The sequence below is a fragment of the Chanodichthys erythropterus genome, chromosome 2, assembly GCF_024489055.1.
Source record: "Chanodichthys erythropterus isolate Z2021 chromosome 2, ASM2448905v1, whole genome shotgun sequence".
Lineage (NCBI taxonomy): Eukaryota > Metazoa > Chordata > Actinopteri > Cypriniformes > Xenocyprididae > Chanodichthys > Chanodichthys erythropterus.
The window spans coordinates 7,876,197-7,892,941 of record NC_090222.1 but is presented as its reverse complement, the minus strand read 5'-3'; the positions used below and the strand labels follow the sequence as shown (position 1 = coordinate 7,892,941).

At 43.3% G+C, this 16,745-nt stretch overlaps 1 protein-coding gene across 21 annotated transcripts in view; it reads left to right on the top strand.

Moving 5' to 3' along the window:
* The window catches only part of sox4b (SRY-box transcription factor 4b), a 199,171-nt gene that overhangs the window by 70,705 nt on the left and 111,721 nt on the right, over nt 1-16,745 (top strand). The gene's annotated exons all lie outside the window — the stretch shown is intronic.

Here is a 16,745-nt window from a genome sequence, read left to right as displayed (position 1 = left end):
TCATCCAAAGTCTTATTATTTTTCTTTTTTGATCAATTGATTATATTTAACAGAGTTAATAAATGATCAAAAAGTGCGTGTGAAGAGGCATGATGTTAACATGCTGTGTGCAAGTCCAGAGTAAGTATCCAGCCCCAATGTACATGCTGACTGTGTTTCGGAGTTTGGTGGTTACCATCCTCAGCAATTGGATGAAAGAGTCTAAAAGTCTTTTTCTATTGAATGGCCATTCAACCAGCACATCCAGTGCAAGTAAACTGACTATTTAATTTTACGTAACATTATTGTATTTATCTGTTAAAATTAGAATAAAATCCTTTTAAAGGATATTGTTTCACTTATTACCTTTTTGAGCACTTGAGCTTAACTGAGACATGAGTGTTTAAGAGGCTGTTGTGTCAACCTTGATTTACTGCAATTTTGAAGTATTCAGTTTTATTTTGATTTTAGAAAATAGACCTGATTGCTCTCCTCACAAATCAACTGTTTTTTGTTTTTTTTCACTAGCATGTCTCTTAGGTGTTGAGGACTACTACATCTTTGAGCCTAAAATACTTAAGTACTGTTAAAATCAGATCATAAGCCTTGTTTCACAGACTGGGCTTAGATTAAGCCAGAACTGGGCATTAGTTCAATTAGGACAAGTAACTTTTATAAACATGCCTTAGGGAAAAAAAAAAAAAAAAAAAGTTACTAAGTTAAAAAGAAAAGAAAAAAACATTACTGGTGTGCATCTTGAGACGAAACATTACAACATATTTAAAGATATGTCAGTGCAAGTTGCTTTCAGTTAAAACAGCTCAAACATGCATTTTAGTAAAAAATAAAATAAAAATTAAAAATTCCCAAAATTAAAATACTCAGATACTTGAAAAAATGTACTTATACAGTAATGAAGTAGAAATAATGTCCACCACTGGTTAAGACATGACTGTGTTTACGAGGATACTCGCAAAGATGGCTTTTTGACACAAGTGTGTGAATTTGAGTGTTCAAGCTGAATAAGTCCAAAAAATAATCAGTTCAGTACTCACGCACTCTATAAGCAGTGGCTGTATGTGTGTGAGTGTTTCAGGTGTGTGTGCTCAGAAACCATCTCTCAGACAGTGTGTTAATATACCGAAATAATTTCTCTTCCACTGCTTATTGCGTGTGAAGGGTTAAAAATCATTTGGTTTTAAACTTCAAGGCTTAAAAACACATTCAAATGATAAGCAGAAAATCTCTACTGGTTGACAAATTTCTACAGTTTTTTTTTTTATTTGTTTGTTTTTGTGTCTACCGGCATATCGCCCACCCCTAATAAAGAGAGGATACAGGAATCCTCAGGATTAAACTGGTCAATTAAAATGGTCCTGAAAGATAACAGCGTGTAGTGTTAATGAAGCAAAAAGTGTGTGATATTGTGATGAGCAGAGCTCCTCCCTCTGGACGCCGTCCTCTCTGGTGTCCATTATTGGTTTTGTGGTCTGGGCTGATCAGCTGTTTGGTGAGATATAGCCCCTCCTGTGGTGGAATGTCCTGTCAGGGCTTTCTCCCAGAGGAGCTGCAGAAAAGAGCTGAAGAACCTCCTGGTGTCTGCTAAGCGTCCCACCAGAGGACTGTAATTAAAGACCAACCTGCAATTCAGCCATTAGCTTCTTTCATTTCCTGCCTATTGTTTATATCTTTCATTCTTTGATTCTTACTTTCTTCTATCTGTCCATATGCCACCATCTTCTACTGGTCTCTCTCTTTGTCTCACATATCTAATCTATTTTTCATGAGCACTGCACACTAATGCATATTAAGTGGAGACAGGTTTCTAAATGGCCCTCGTTCAGGTCACTGCCAGGCATCATATACAGGCATCTTGGCTGTCCCTATTTGGCAGAACTCCTTCCTGTCTGTCACACCTCCTTTTTCCCCAAGAGTTGAGTGGGTGTTCTATGTAATGGGTTGGAAAACAAGCACGGAACTTCCTTTCATTTAGTTTTGTGGCCCAGACGTGTCTCAGACATCAGACACCGTACACCTTTCTGATCTCTCAGACATGGAGAGGACGACTTGCTGTGTGTATTCAGTTTTTTTCATGCTGCAGGGTGGTTGTGTTCCTGAGCTGAGCAGGATAAGAGTGAGAAGCACTAATGAACTCTGTTTCAGTGCTGTGCTTCAGTTTCAGCAGCAGTAGCGGTTCAGTTGAGGTCAGCTTATGTTGGGTTAGAGCCGGCGGGATGGGGGGTGTTTGGCTCCAGTCCAGTTGAGAGCTGCTGATGGTCAAAGGCACTGCGGTACATTTGTCTGGATATATATGACTGATAATGCAACACTGCCCAGCATGGAGCAGTTCTAAAATATTAACTGTCATTAAGCAGATATGAGAAACACTGTAAGCAAACCCAATCCAATCAGGAAGGATTGTAGTGTGTTGCAGTTGTGTCGGGGAAAGATATGCTTCACGTGGCTTATTGTGGTCTGTGACACCATCTTTTTTAGGTAGTACATGTGATGACAGGGTGTGACTCTTCAACAGAACCATTTCAACTCTACTGAAAATAAAAACAGACCAGACTGATTAAATTCCAAGATGGAACTAGTTTAAAGGGTTAGTTCACCCAAAAATGAAAATTATGTCATTAATGACTCACCCTCATGTCTTTCCAAACCGTAAGACCTCCGTTCATCTTCAGAACACAGTTTAAGATATTTTAGATTTAGTCTGAGAGCTTTCTGTCCCTCCATTGAAAATGTATGTACGGTATACTGTCCATGTCCAGAAAGGTAATAAAAAGTAGTCCATGTGACATCAGTGGGTTAGTTAGAATTTGTTGAAGCATCGAAAATACATTTTGGTCCAAAAATAACAAAAACTATGACTTTTTTCAGCATTGTCTTCTCTTCCGGGTCTGTTGTCAATCTGCATTCACGACTCCGCAGTGATGCTGCTGACGTAAGACGCTGCTGACGTGTTATCTGGTGTGCACGAGCTTCGTTTACAGTCTATAAACAAAACAACCTTCGCAAACATGTCTAAGGATTTCGACACAGACGAAGACTTGCATTTTTTTGCTCAGCAATATTTATTTGAACCCGAATACACAAGCGAAGAACTAAGAGCGATGGAAGAAGCTCCTAAATAGCAGCAACCGCTGTCACAAGCAGTATCAATGCGGAGTCATGCAACACCCGTAAGACCTTTGTTTATCTTCGGAAACACAAATTAAGATATTTTGGTTGAAATCCGATGGCTCCGTGAGGCCTCCATAGGGAGCAATGACATTTCCTCTCTCAAGGTCCATAAAGGTACTAAAAACATATTTAAATCAGTTCATGTAAGTGGCTCAATATTAATATTATAAAGCGACGAGAATATTTTTGGTGCGCCAAAAAACCCCAAAATAACGACTTATTTAGTGATGGCCAATTTCAAAACAATGCTTCAGGAAGCATTGGAGCACAATGAATCAGTGTATTGAATCATGATTCAGATCACGTGTCAAACTGCCAACGGCTGAAATCACGTGACTTTGGTGCTCCGAACAGCAGATTCGATACACTGATTCATTGTGCTCCGAAGCTTCCTGAAGCAGTGTTTTGAAATCAACCATCACTATATAAGTTCGTTATTTTGTTGTTTTTTGGCGCACCAAAAATATTCTCATCACTTTATAATATTAATATTGAACCACTGTACTCACATGAACTGATTTAAATATGTTTTTAGTACTTTTATGGATCTTGAGAGAGGAAATGTCATTGCTCCCTATGAAGGCCACAGAGCCATCGGATTGAAATATCTTACTTTGTGTTCTGAAGATGAACGAAGGTCTTACGAGTGTGGAACGGCATGAGGGTAAGTAATAAATTACAGAATTTTCATTTTTGGGTGAACTAACCCTTTAATGCTGTTAGACCAGCTTGACCAGTGTACCCATGTTAAAACCAGCAGGAAAGTAATTTTGCTAGCCAGAGTATCTGGTCCAGTCTGAATCCACCACTAAACTGTAGTGTTTTCATGAACAATTTAGTAGGTTTTATCCAAAATAGATGATTCAACAGTAGTAGGCTGACACTGGAAACTGCAGTGGCTAATGCAGTTTGAGTTCTTTCTCAAAAGTATCTTCATGTAAGCACACCCTCTTGTTTCCAAAAGGACTGAGCAGCAATACAATGGTTTCAACTGGTCATTTAAGCTAGTAACTAGCTAAACAAGCTTAGTCTAAGTTTGACAGTCTGACAATCTTGCAGAGATTTTCTGCTACTACCCTTGCAAATTTAGGCAAGTTCAGTGATCAGATTGGTCCTGATGATTGCAGTCAGCATGAACAGACAGCGGGTTTGAGACAGATGTAGGTGCTGTGATCCTTTGGCTACACAGGACCAGACTGGGTTGGTCGTCTTCTGGTTTGGCCATGGATGAAATTGCAGGCTGAGCTCCTGTGGTGAAGCCCAAGACTCTCCAGATTCATGCCATCAGTAATTCCCTCCCGTCTCTGTCCTGTGTTCTCTCGCATCTTCATCCCTCCATCACTCTACCGCAGTATTTGTGTTGCGGTCATGGGTCAATAAACATCAGAACAAAAATGAAATGGGCTGAAGAGAAAATACAACAAAAAAGCAAGAAAAGCTCTTTGAGTGCAGTGGGAGATGGGTTTGAAATTAAACTGAAGAGAGGCTGTGTTTCTTCTGCAGGATGTGGCAGTTTATCATGTATTATGTTCATAATTCATGTCTTATCTGTACATATTTCCTCTGTTATTCTTGAAAGCAGGAAGGAAAGCAGATGTGTGTGCTTGTTTTAAGGACCCTTGTTCAGTGTCACCTTGTACATGCATAGATTTCAAACAGATGTTGCTTGTTTAATCAAAAACACAAAGAAAATAAGGAATAATCTTTTTCAGATCAAGCCCAACATAAATCAGTCCAATCCAAACTCGGTCCAAATGCGACACAGTAATCTGGCCTCATAAGAAGCCATTACTGACTTGTAATTCCCTGGAAACCCAAACACAGAGTAAACTGTGTATAAACTCATCAGATCTGCTTCCCTCACACAGTAAACACACACGCATGCACACAGTGAGGTCAGGCGGTGTAAGGAGGCCCCGTATGAACCTCGCTGTAGTGCCAGGCCTTACACCTCACAGATTACAGGCCATTTTTTTGGGCTGGGCTCGGAGGGACTTTCCACTCCAGGTTTTCATACCCTGCTGTTACTGATGAGGAGAAAAGCCCAGCAGGCAAACTAACTTCACACCCCTGACGGGCTTCTGCCACCCTGCTGTGGGAGGCGTGCAGCCGTTTGTGGCGATTGTGTGAGCCTAGGATTTGGTAGGCTCTGAGGTGAAAATGTCAATTTTGTCTTTTTGCTTAGATGGCATATTATGTAACCATTGAGCTCATATTGAGCTCTAATTGTGGGGCCAAACATTTGATGCTAATTTTGATTAGATTAACTTGAAATAAACAGATGTTTTGTTGTAGATGTTCTCCATCCAAAGGGGTTTATTAAAACTTACAATAAAATAATATTTTTCTTGCTGAGATACAGAAAACTAATATAAACAGAGCTCCAGGCAACTCATTTAGACCTTGTACACAATAACAAAGGAACTGTGGATGTCAAAAAATAAAATTGACACAATTTCTTGAGACTTTTCATCATTTGTCTTTTTCTGGATGTGTGTAATTACTGTGAGGGGAGTAAAGGGACCCAACATTTGATTCAGAAGAAGCACTTTCATTACACAAGAGACTTGATGGAGTGCTCAGTTATATTTCTTTTTTTTCCCCTTTTTCATCATCTTATCCTGCACACAAGCAGTAAAGAAGTATCTCGCCTGGATAGCACAGCTCAATTGTTGCTCCTAGACAGCAATGAGGTTAAATTTAGATCAAAGAGAAATTTGAGACAGCTTTCAGAGATTTTCAGAGATCTTCTTAATTTCAATGTTACAAACTTTTGGCAAAAATGTACCCATACATACAATTCGCTGCAGTTTCAAACTCAAATGACCACTACTGGCAGTAAAACACCAACTTTTATTCCAAACAAATTATGATTACATCGTGGCTTATTGCCTGATGGTGAGTCGTATCCGAGAGATGACACTGAATTGCGCTCAGCTCTCAGAGTCCATCCAAAACACAAGCATATGGGTTCATGAATTATATGCTAAATCTAGATGTGAATTAGAGTCTCTGAGATTATTATGGCCGTTGTTGTGGTCCCCGTCCCCAGCGCAGCAGCAGTGCTGTGAGGGAGGTTTAATGATATAGTGCTGTTTTATTGGGTTATTAAGTGCTTTTGTGTGTCAGGGCTATTAACCTTGAGATAATGTTGAATTAGAAAGTTGAAACCAGGCAGGCATTTGAATGCATTTGGTGCCTTGAAACTTTTCCAGCCTCTTTCCAGAGAGCATTTATCTTTATGTGTAGGATTCAAGTGGCCTGCCCTGATCGGAGGAGAGCGTCGGGGGAAGACAGATGCAAAATGTTAATAAGGTGGTAGAGACGATGGTATGCTAATGATTTTTGTGGTTTCTCACTTTCTCATCCTCATTCTCCAGCCACTGTGGCATTTTGTAACTGCTGTGCTTGTTCAGACTTCACTATAGTTTGGATTTTAACCTCTGCGGCTCTTTTGAGGTGCATTTCAGTCAACAGCCGCAATAAAAGGCTTTTTTGTGTGCCATGGGACCCTCTGAAGGGCTGATCTGGCAGCTCGGAGGAACAGTATCGTGAACAAACACAAATGTGGTTGTCTCGTCCCTGTGTAGTGAAAAGCGTGGAGAATGTTGCATGCCAGTCACTGAGGTTAAATCATAGCCAGCCCTTAAAACGGACCTTGTCGTTCACCATAAAACTGGTTTAAATGGCTGTTTGCCATTTGCCCACTGGAATGCTGATGTAATCCGGGTGGAACATTTATTATGGGTTGAATTTGAGAGTCTAATTATTGCTGAATACAAACCCGAGGTCAAGGAAAGCTCAGTCTTTTCACTAAGCCAGCAAGCTCAAGACTCTCACAGATACGGGCATGTTCAGGCATGTCTTCATGATGAGAACCTCTTCTTTGTTGGCCTGCAGTGTCTTTTGCATTTGTGTGGTCCAAAATATATTTCCGTTCCTGTGTTTCAGAGGAGCTTGTCTCTAAATCCAGTGACTGAAAACATTTTCCTCAACTTTTTTTTTGGCTCCATGACAAATTCTTCCAACCCACCCACATAACATAATTAACCTATATACTTGGATCTCAGTGGCAGCTCGTCAGGGGAGGCAAGGGAGGTACAGCCTAGAATTTTGAGGAGAAAATGGGAGAAATTATAGTTTAATGTTATTAAAATTCGCAGTTATTCATTTCATGTCTCAGAATGTGTATTTTTTTATTTGTAATTTTACCGCTGTAACACCATGACATGTTATTGAAATCAAAAGCAATGCTGTTCTTTCACAAACTTGCCGAATATGCCAATGTCGTTACAACTGCTACGGAGAGAGGAGGGGGAGGCACATGAGCTGAGCTCGTCTTGTGCCTCAGTTGGTAAAAAATTAGCCAATCACCATCAAGTGTTTTACATTTAGCAATTAGGAGAGTTGAGAAAAGATACATCGCCGGGGAGGCTAGCCTCCCTTGGTATATCAACCAATCATCATAGAGACAAATGAATAACGTGAATATGTGAATAACGTGAAATTTGTTTGAACTGCAACTGCTGAACTGATAATGGATCAAGTATCTATTTATGGAGAGTAGCAATATTGAATATTTGATCGCCAACAAATTTACCAAGCTATCATTCAAACAGTCTACAAATTACAAATGAACGAAGACTCCACGCATAAGTTGCAAATATAGGCTACAGCAGCCAGCTTCACTAAATGCACAACATGCTCTTTTAACAGAAACATTTAAGGAGAGATGGATGTTTGCTTCAAGTGAAATTATGTTTGTATTATCTTGCTGTATATGTAATTTTCTTTGATTTAAAGCAGTTAAGATAATAATAGGCTAATAATAATAATCAGCAGAGGATCCCCAGACCAATATAATTTAGTGTACCTCCTCTATTTTAAAACCCACGAGCCACCACTGATGGATCTACCAAGCAGCAAAAACTACACAGATAGTCGAGCTGAAAAAAAGATTATTTGCATTTAAGCAAACCTCTGCAACCAGGTCACTAATAGATCTGTTGTATCCTATAATTCACACAATATTATAAAGGGAACCCTGAGTATTAAGACTTGTGTGGCTTAATATAACGTAAATATTGTCTCTTACTGAAATATGTAGTAGAAAACTCATGAAAGATTTATGTTATTTTAAAAAATCCATGACATATTTTGGACACTGGGGGCACCATTTTGTTTAGGTGCACAGTGCATTCTACGTTGATGACGTAAAATGGTTGCTCTCGGTGAGCTACTGACAGTACCCTGTTGCTGTTTTTACTGCAACACAACTCAGAATATAATGTAATATAATATACGATGCAACATTGTACGGCTTTTGGTTGTAATTTTCAGTTGAAGGGCAACAAGAGAAGCGATGCAAGTCTTCACTGCTTTACTAGCAATACGACGAGAAAAGAATGAGAAGTTGTGACGAATGTGGATGAATAAAACTTCCTAAAGACCCGTGTGTTTATTCTCTCCACTTTATTCGCCCGGAACACACCAAGCCAACGCTGACGAACTAGTGGTGACGAAAGAAGACTGTGTCGGTGGTTGGCTCACGTCGGCAGCGTCTGGGTCCAAAGTTGACACACCAAAAAACCAACGCTCGACACCTGACGGCTAAGTAGCATGTCTGTTCTGCGCCTGCGTAAGAAGAAATGCCTTTCTGTACCAGCAGGTGGCAGTAGCTGAACCGCCCATTCGGAATGATCAGATGGCCCGACTGACCGACGAGCTCTGACTCCGATTCGACATGTTGAAAAAAAAAACCGACGAGGACCAACTTCAGCCGACGGTGTGGAACACACTGAGAAAACTTAGTTGGCCGACAAACAAAAACTGCCCAACGGCCAACTGTCGGCTTGGTGTGTTCTGGGCTTTTGAGGCTTTTAGTTGATCACAACTACAGAAAGAGCTTACAGTTGGCGATGGATAAAAGCATAGTGTAGTAATGTTAAAGTTCGTGTGTGGGAAGGAAGCGGTCGGGGACTGCGAACAACTGCTGACTGAGCTTTTATTGATAAAGTTCAACAGAAAGACTGTGCAACGCACAACGACAGCAACACAAATAATCCACAAAGGGCTTCACTCCAAGATTCGGTAGACACAATACACAAGGGCTTCACTCCATGCAACGTGCTGCGTCTCAGTCAGCAGTTCCCCTCTCTCTCGCACACTCCTGCTTCTCATGCCGTCTTAACCTGTCTCCGCGCCAATCACTAGAACGAGAAACAGGTGTTCATGATTTGCATTCAACTCACTCACTTACCAAGCGTCTCTCGCTATCCTCTCCGGTTGCAGACCTCGCTGAACCACGCCCCCCTCGCCACATACCCCTACCGCCCGACCCAGGCCGGGGAGCCGTCCATCCTGCAATCCCCCCCCCCCACAATTCTGGAGAGGAAATCGGCCACAGCCGTCTGAACACCCGGCCTGTGGACCACCTTGAACTTAAAAGGCTGTAGAGCCAGATACCAACGAGTGATCCGTCCGTTGGTATCTTTCTTGCGGTGGAGCCACTGCAGGGGAGCGTGGTCCGAACAGAGAGTGAATTCCTGTCCCAGGAGATAATAGCGGAGGGTGAGGACGGCCCACCTAATAGCCAAACACTCTTTTTCTACGGTACTGTACTTAGCTTCTCTCTTAGAGAGCTTACGGCTAATGTACAGCACCGGCTGCTCCTCACCCTCTATCTCCAGGGACAGGACAGCACCCAGCCCCCTGTCCGACGCGTCAGTCTGCAACAGAAAAGGGAGAGAAAAGTCAGGAGAGTGAAACAATGGCCCGCCACATAGAGCAGCCTTCACCTGGGTAAAGGCCTGCTGGCACAGCTCCGTCCACTGGACCGTATCTGGTGCATCCTTTTTAGTTAGATCAGTCAACGAGCTAGTGAGGGTCGAATATAACCTTCTATAATAACCCGCCAGCCCGAGGAACTGTCTAACCTCCTTTTTGGTCTTGGGGCGCGGACAAGTCGCAATCGCTGCTGTCTTATCAATTTGGGGACGCACCTGCCCATGCCCCAAGTGGAAGCCCAGATACCTTACCTCCACGCGCCCAATTGCACACTTCTTCGGGTTGGCCGTGAGCCCAGCCCCTCTCAGCGATCTCAGGACGGCTCTCACATGCTGCATATGCCGCTGCCAATCATTACTATAGATAATAATATCATCTAGATAGGCAGCCGCATATGAACCATGGGGCCAGAGAATTTTATCCATGAGTCGCTGAAAGGTGGCCGGTGCCCCGAACAGCCCGAACGGAAGCGTAACGAATTGGTGTAATCCAAATGGCGTTGTGAAAGCTGTCTTTTCTTTGGATAAAGGCGACAAGGGGATCTGCCAGTATCCTTTCGTTAAGTCCAGTGTCGAATAAAATGGAGCCGCACCTAGCCCGTCAAGCAATTCGTCCACCCGTGGCATTGGTCTTGGGGACCAAAACTATCGGGCTCGCCCAGTTACTGCTGGACTCTTCTATTACTCCCATTTTAAGCATTGCCTCTAATTCGTCCTGAACTAGCATCTTCTTTGCTCTGCAATGTATTTTTCACTGCGTGTGGTGTGACAGTGCCATGGCTTGTTGGACAAAGCGACTGTAACTAAGAGGGGGGGGGGGGGTCTTTGCGAAGGGTCAATTGAGAGATGGATACCTGTGACGTTCAATCTGGGAGCTGTTCAAGTCCTCAGACTCAGAATTATGCGTTTCCATGTCAACAGTATCAACACCGAAATTAATCTGCAGCAGTCAGGTTTACGTTCGTTATTTTTGTAATTTTATGTGCTTTGAGACATGAGGTAGTTTAATGTCATCTTTTGTGACACTTTGCCGAGAGCTGCTGTGTGTGTGCGTTCATGTGTTTTGGAGGAGGCGTGGCTTTGGTTGACGATTTGTAGGCAGGGTGGGATCATATGTTTTCAATACTAGAAGGCTAATGTTAGCATTTCCCAAATCACCTACTGCACCTTTAAATGTTTTATGTGATATTCCAATTTTGCACACAAGTTAAATTCGCAACTTTGGTTGGAAACATAGCTAATGACTAAAGGTTTGCTCGTAATTTGTCCGTGTTTTTTTGTGCTATTGAATGAACTATTCATAGTCAGTGATTATTTAATTCCGTTTATTCAATTAAAGTTAGTAGGCTGATTCAGTAGTTGTGATCAGTAACAGTAAAAGATACTTTGTTTAAATACTCACTTAAGAACAATTTTAAATATCTGAACTTTATCAGAGTATATTTATTTTCGAAAACTTTTACTTCATTCCACAAGCAAAATATTAAACTTTTTACTGCACTATATTTTATTACAAAAATAATAATAATTGTTTCGACTTGTTTTAAAATTAAACTCTGAGATCCAATACAGATCTTCAATTTGAGAATGAGACAATTCTTTTCAATGAAAGTTCATCATGTTGAATCATGCCTTATGCGTCTTCCCTACTGCTGCAGCAGATTCAAATTATATAAAACTAGTATGTTTGCATATTGTTCTTCTTAAAATGTTAAAGGTGCCATCAAACGTTTTTTTACAAGATGCAATATAAGTCTAAGGTGTCCCCTGAATGTGTCTGTGAAGTCTCAGCTCAAAATACCCCATAGATTTTTTTTTTATTATTATTAATTTTTTTCAACTGCCTATTTTGGGCCATAATTAGAAATGCGCCGATTCATGCTGCGGCCCCTTTAAATGCTCGCGCTCCCCACCCACGGAGCTTGCGCTTGCCTTGAACAGCATAAACAAAGTTCACACTGCTAATATAACCCTCAGAATGGATCTTTACAAAGTGTTCGTCATGCATACTGCATGCATGCGTCAGATCATGTGAGTATTGTATTTATTTGGATGTTTACATTTGATTCTGAATGAGTTTGAGGCTATGCTCCGTGGCTAAAGCTAACATTACACACTGTTGGACAGATTTATAAAGAATGAAGTTGTGTTTATGCATTATACAGACTGCAAGTGTTTAAAAATGAAAATAGCGACAGCTCTTGTCTCCGTGAATACAGTAAGAAACGATGGTAACTTTAACCACATTTAACAGTACATTAGCAACATGCTAACGAAACATTTAGAAAGACAATTTACAAATATCACTGTAACACGGTTAGTAGTTGTGGGAAGAAGGAGGCGGGAACCTGCGAACGTTGAACCAAACTTTAATATAAAATAAACAAAGAACAAAACGAAAGTAATGCCGGCAGACCCTCGCGGACGTCTGCCGGCCACACAAACATAATAAAACATAAAATAAAGTCCAGGCCTGGTCCTCTCTTGTCCTTCATTGCCGTTCCCTCACGGCTTTCGCCCGCCCTGCTCGTCACATACCCCCAACGCCCCTCGCAGGCCGGGGGGTACCTCCGAGACTGCGTTCTACTCCCCCCAGGGCCTGTCTCGGCGGCCGCAGCACCTGGGGGTAAGGACAGATGAACTACCTTTTTTTTTGTGTTCAGGTAATCTATACGGCAAGCTGGGAATAACCACGCCCGGCTCCGTCTCGAATGGTGCTGAATGAGGTTGGTACGCCCCGGCAGGGGAGAGAACACGTCTGCAAATTCTGCTTGCAGTTTTGATAAATCAGTGAGCTGGGAGGGCGAGAGGTGATCTCCTCCCGGGGTCAGAGTGAGGGATTGAGTTTTGACATTCGCCTCTGGCCCGAGATCATCCTCCCCGCTAATCACCGTCGCCAGCATCACTGATTCTGCCTCATTCCACTTTTTAAGGAGATTGAGGTGATAAATTTGACGTGCCCCCCTCCTGTCAGACCATACCACCTCATAATCGAGCTCGCCCACTTGCTGTGTAACCTCAAAGGGTCCTTGCCACTTTGCAAGTAATTTAGAACTTGTAGTAGGGAGCAATACAAGTACTTTCTCTCCCGGTGCAAATTTGCATAAAATAGACTGCCTGTTATACAGCTGGCTCTGTTTGTGCTGGGCTTGTAACAAATTCTCCATTGATAGCCGCCCCAAAGTGTGGAGTTTTGCTCCCAAGTCCAGCACATACTGAATTTAGTTTTTGGCCTGAGATGGTCCATCCTCCCAAGCCTCCCATAGGACATCCAGCACCCCGCGAGGCTGGCGTCCAAAGAGAAGCTCGAAGGGGGAAAACCCTGTGGAGGCTTGCGGGACCTCTTGCCCTGCGAATAACAGAGGTTCTAACCACTTATCCCAATTTTTGGCGTCTTCCTGCACGAATTTACGAATCATGGATTTAAGCGTGCGATTAAAACGTTCGACCAGCCCGTCCGTTTGTGGGTGGAAGACACTGGTACGAATCGATTTAATGCCCAATAATTCGTACAATTCACGTGTAAGGTAACTTAGCCTTACGTCATTTATTAGCTCAATTTAATTGTTACAGGGAATAAGAATCGAATCAACTGTAAATGATTCACTGTAAATGATTCAGAATTAATATTTAACACTTCATCAATTATTCGTCCAGCGAAAATTGAGGTTAGAGTATTTTACCAATTCTGGATAAAATATTATTCTGTGGCCAACAGTAACAATATTTTATTATGATTATTATTATAATTATTATATTATTATAAGCAAGAGGTAACTTGATCTTTAAAGTTTAAGGCAGTAATTTGACACACAGCACAACAAAACTCGTATATGTGAAAATCAAAACAAGATTTATTGACTACTTCTAATGATTACAGGACACTAAGGCTAAACACACACACACATACACACATACATACATGCACACACGTTTGCGGAGTTGATGAGTTATGAAAAGTCCCAAGTTCAGTGCTAACTTAACTTATAACCGGAAGAAAATCACAAAATCAGAGCTTTGGCCTGATTCTTTAGGTTTAAAGGAGTTTCACCAGTTTCCAGCAAGGGAGAGAGAAGTTTGCTTGTACCTGCGTTTGCTCTGACAGCTGAGGTAATCGGGTTGTTCCGTGACTCGTGTACAGCGGAGTCCCGCATTCTGGATTGGCTGTCTTTCAGGTGACGTCTTCTCGGGAAAGCCCTGTGGGTTGCGCGGAAGCTTTGAAGGATGTTGCTGGCTGGTGCGATGCGCTGTTCCGAGCGTCTGGCTTGAGCGGCTCTCTTCTTGGGAGACTTTGGTCAGGTATTGCAGAGGGTTTTGGAATCTGGATGTAACGGCTGTTGAATGATCAGCGGCTTGGCTCGTAGTTCAAGTCGACGACTGTTAGATGGAAAATCAGCCCCGGTCAATCAGTTCTCAATGACCCATGCGACTTTTCCGCCGTGGTCAAAGTAGCGGTGCTTCGGCTACTTCTGACCGATTTCTGACTTCCAGCTTATTTCATATTTCTCCACTGCTTTTTACTTGTTCGGACAGCATAGTTTTAAAGGAGCAATTCTGGCTCCATCCTTCAGATGCGATCCTCCAATGAGACGTTGCTACGGAGATTAGACACGCCTCGTCTATTGTCTATTGATCACATCGCGTGATATCTGCAGGACATTCTCTTGTTTTATTAACAACTTTATAAAGTTTCTTAATATTTTCCTGATACTGAATTTCAGTAATCACATCATAGCAAATGTTATTCTGGATATAGTTAATACTTTAAGTAATCGACAATTGTCCCTTTTGAGATTCAAGATTGAGTCCTAAGCATAGTTTAACTTTGACCGGGGTCATGGGTGACTGGGTCACGATGGACGGCCACACAAGGGAGGTATTGATAGGACAGATTTGTCTTTAAATCCGTTGATGGGTGTTTTCCTGTTCCGTCTGATAATACAAGAGGGTTTTGTGAGAGAATCAATAGATTTAATGTGATCAGACCCACGTGATGGGTTCTGATTAGTTTATTGCTGATGAGCAAAGAAGTCCTTTGGACAGAGTCCTTTGTTAAAAGAAGTCACGTCATCATTCCTGTAAAAGCTAGGTTTTCCCTGTCAGGAAATGGATCTTTTGGACCAAATGAAGCTTTGTTCAATCATGCCTCTGGCTGATAAAGCCATTTGGTAACGTCTGTCGAATGGGTCCCTACACACGTAACGTGCGTGACATAAACTAATAACTGGGTTGTATCCTCTTTTGTCTGAGTGTCTTGGGTCACTCGGTACAACCTATCTTTTATAATCGCGGAATATGGATAAGCAAGCGGACATCCAGGCTGGAGAGGCTGACCATCGATCATACAGACCTTTTCAAACGCATGTTTTAGCGTCTCATCCTGAGACTGCTCCAGGGGAAAATCATCGCGTTCCGGAAGAAGGCTTCACTCTGTCCCCCTGCAGCAGCGCTTCCTGGTCCCTGATCAGTCTCTCCTACCTGCACTCGCGCCTGCTTACCCCGCGTTCTCTTTTCCCAAGAGGCATCCGAGCATAAACATCCCAATAATTGACTAAACGCAGGCCAATTTGTTCCCAAAATTATCGGATGCCGGAGGTGCGGGTTAACTGCAACCTCCACACTATGCTTTTGTCCCCTGAATTTAATTATGACGGGCATTACAGGATATTTCACCACATCCCCATGCACACACCGAACCCCAACCACGCGGCCTGTATCCAATGCCCCCGATGAAATCAGGCTTTGATGGATAGAGGTTTGGTTACAGCCCGAGTCCACCAAAGCCTGATATGTACCCCCTTTGATACTCACAGGTATTTGGTACTCGCCAGCTTGACCAGGGGCAGCCTGTGTATGGTTGGGGACCCGGATCATCGTCCCAACTTCCATAACCGGACATTTATCCACAAAATGATCCGGGTCCCCACACCGCCAACAAGCCGGCCCAGACCTTCCCGCAGCTCCTGTGGCAGTGAGTGGGTTAAATGGCTGACGCGGAGAAAGGGGAGAAGCAGGAGTGGGGACCGGAACGCGAGGTGGGCCGGGTGGACGAGACCTGGGAAGAGGGACAGGTTTAGAGAGAGAGGGGGACAAAAGAGAGGGAGAGAAAGAGACAGCTGGAAGGGGTTCGCCGCCCCCTTGGCACGCCACCATGTGGTCCTCCACCAATTGGATGGCTGAGTCCAGTGACATGGGGCGGTGGCACTGGACCAACTTGGCCATCATCTTCGGCAGCCGAGTGACAAACTGCTCCACCACCACGCGATTGATGACCAGATCCACGTTGCTTTCCTCAGCCAGCAACCATTTGCGGCACGAGTCCCGGAGCTGTTGGGCCATCACGAAGGGCTGGCCGGACTCACCCAGGTCAAGGGAACGGAAAGCGTTGACGGTGTTGTTCCGGGGTCCGGCCAACCCGCTGGATGATGGCCTGCCGTAGGTCGTCGTAGACCAGGAGGTTCTGGTCCGGCAGCTGCTGTGCCGCCACCTGTGATTCACCCGAGAGGAGCAGGTAGACCACTGGTCCCATGGCAATTCACTCGCTTCGGGACCTCTCAAAGAGCTCGAGAAAAACTTCTGGATCATCCAGTGGGTCCATCTTATTTAGGGGCAGGTGGACAGGTACAGCTGGCTGCCCGCGGGGCTCCCAAGGAACCTCCCAGTCAATCCAGCTCCAGAACGCCTCGCGGTCCTCCTGCTGGGTCTGGAGGATGGCTTGGAAGCACCGCTCCTGGTCTTGGCGCAGATCCAGCAGGGCCTGATGTTGCTCCTGGTGCAGGACCGCGAGGGACA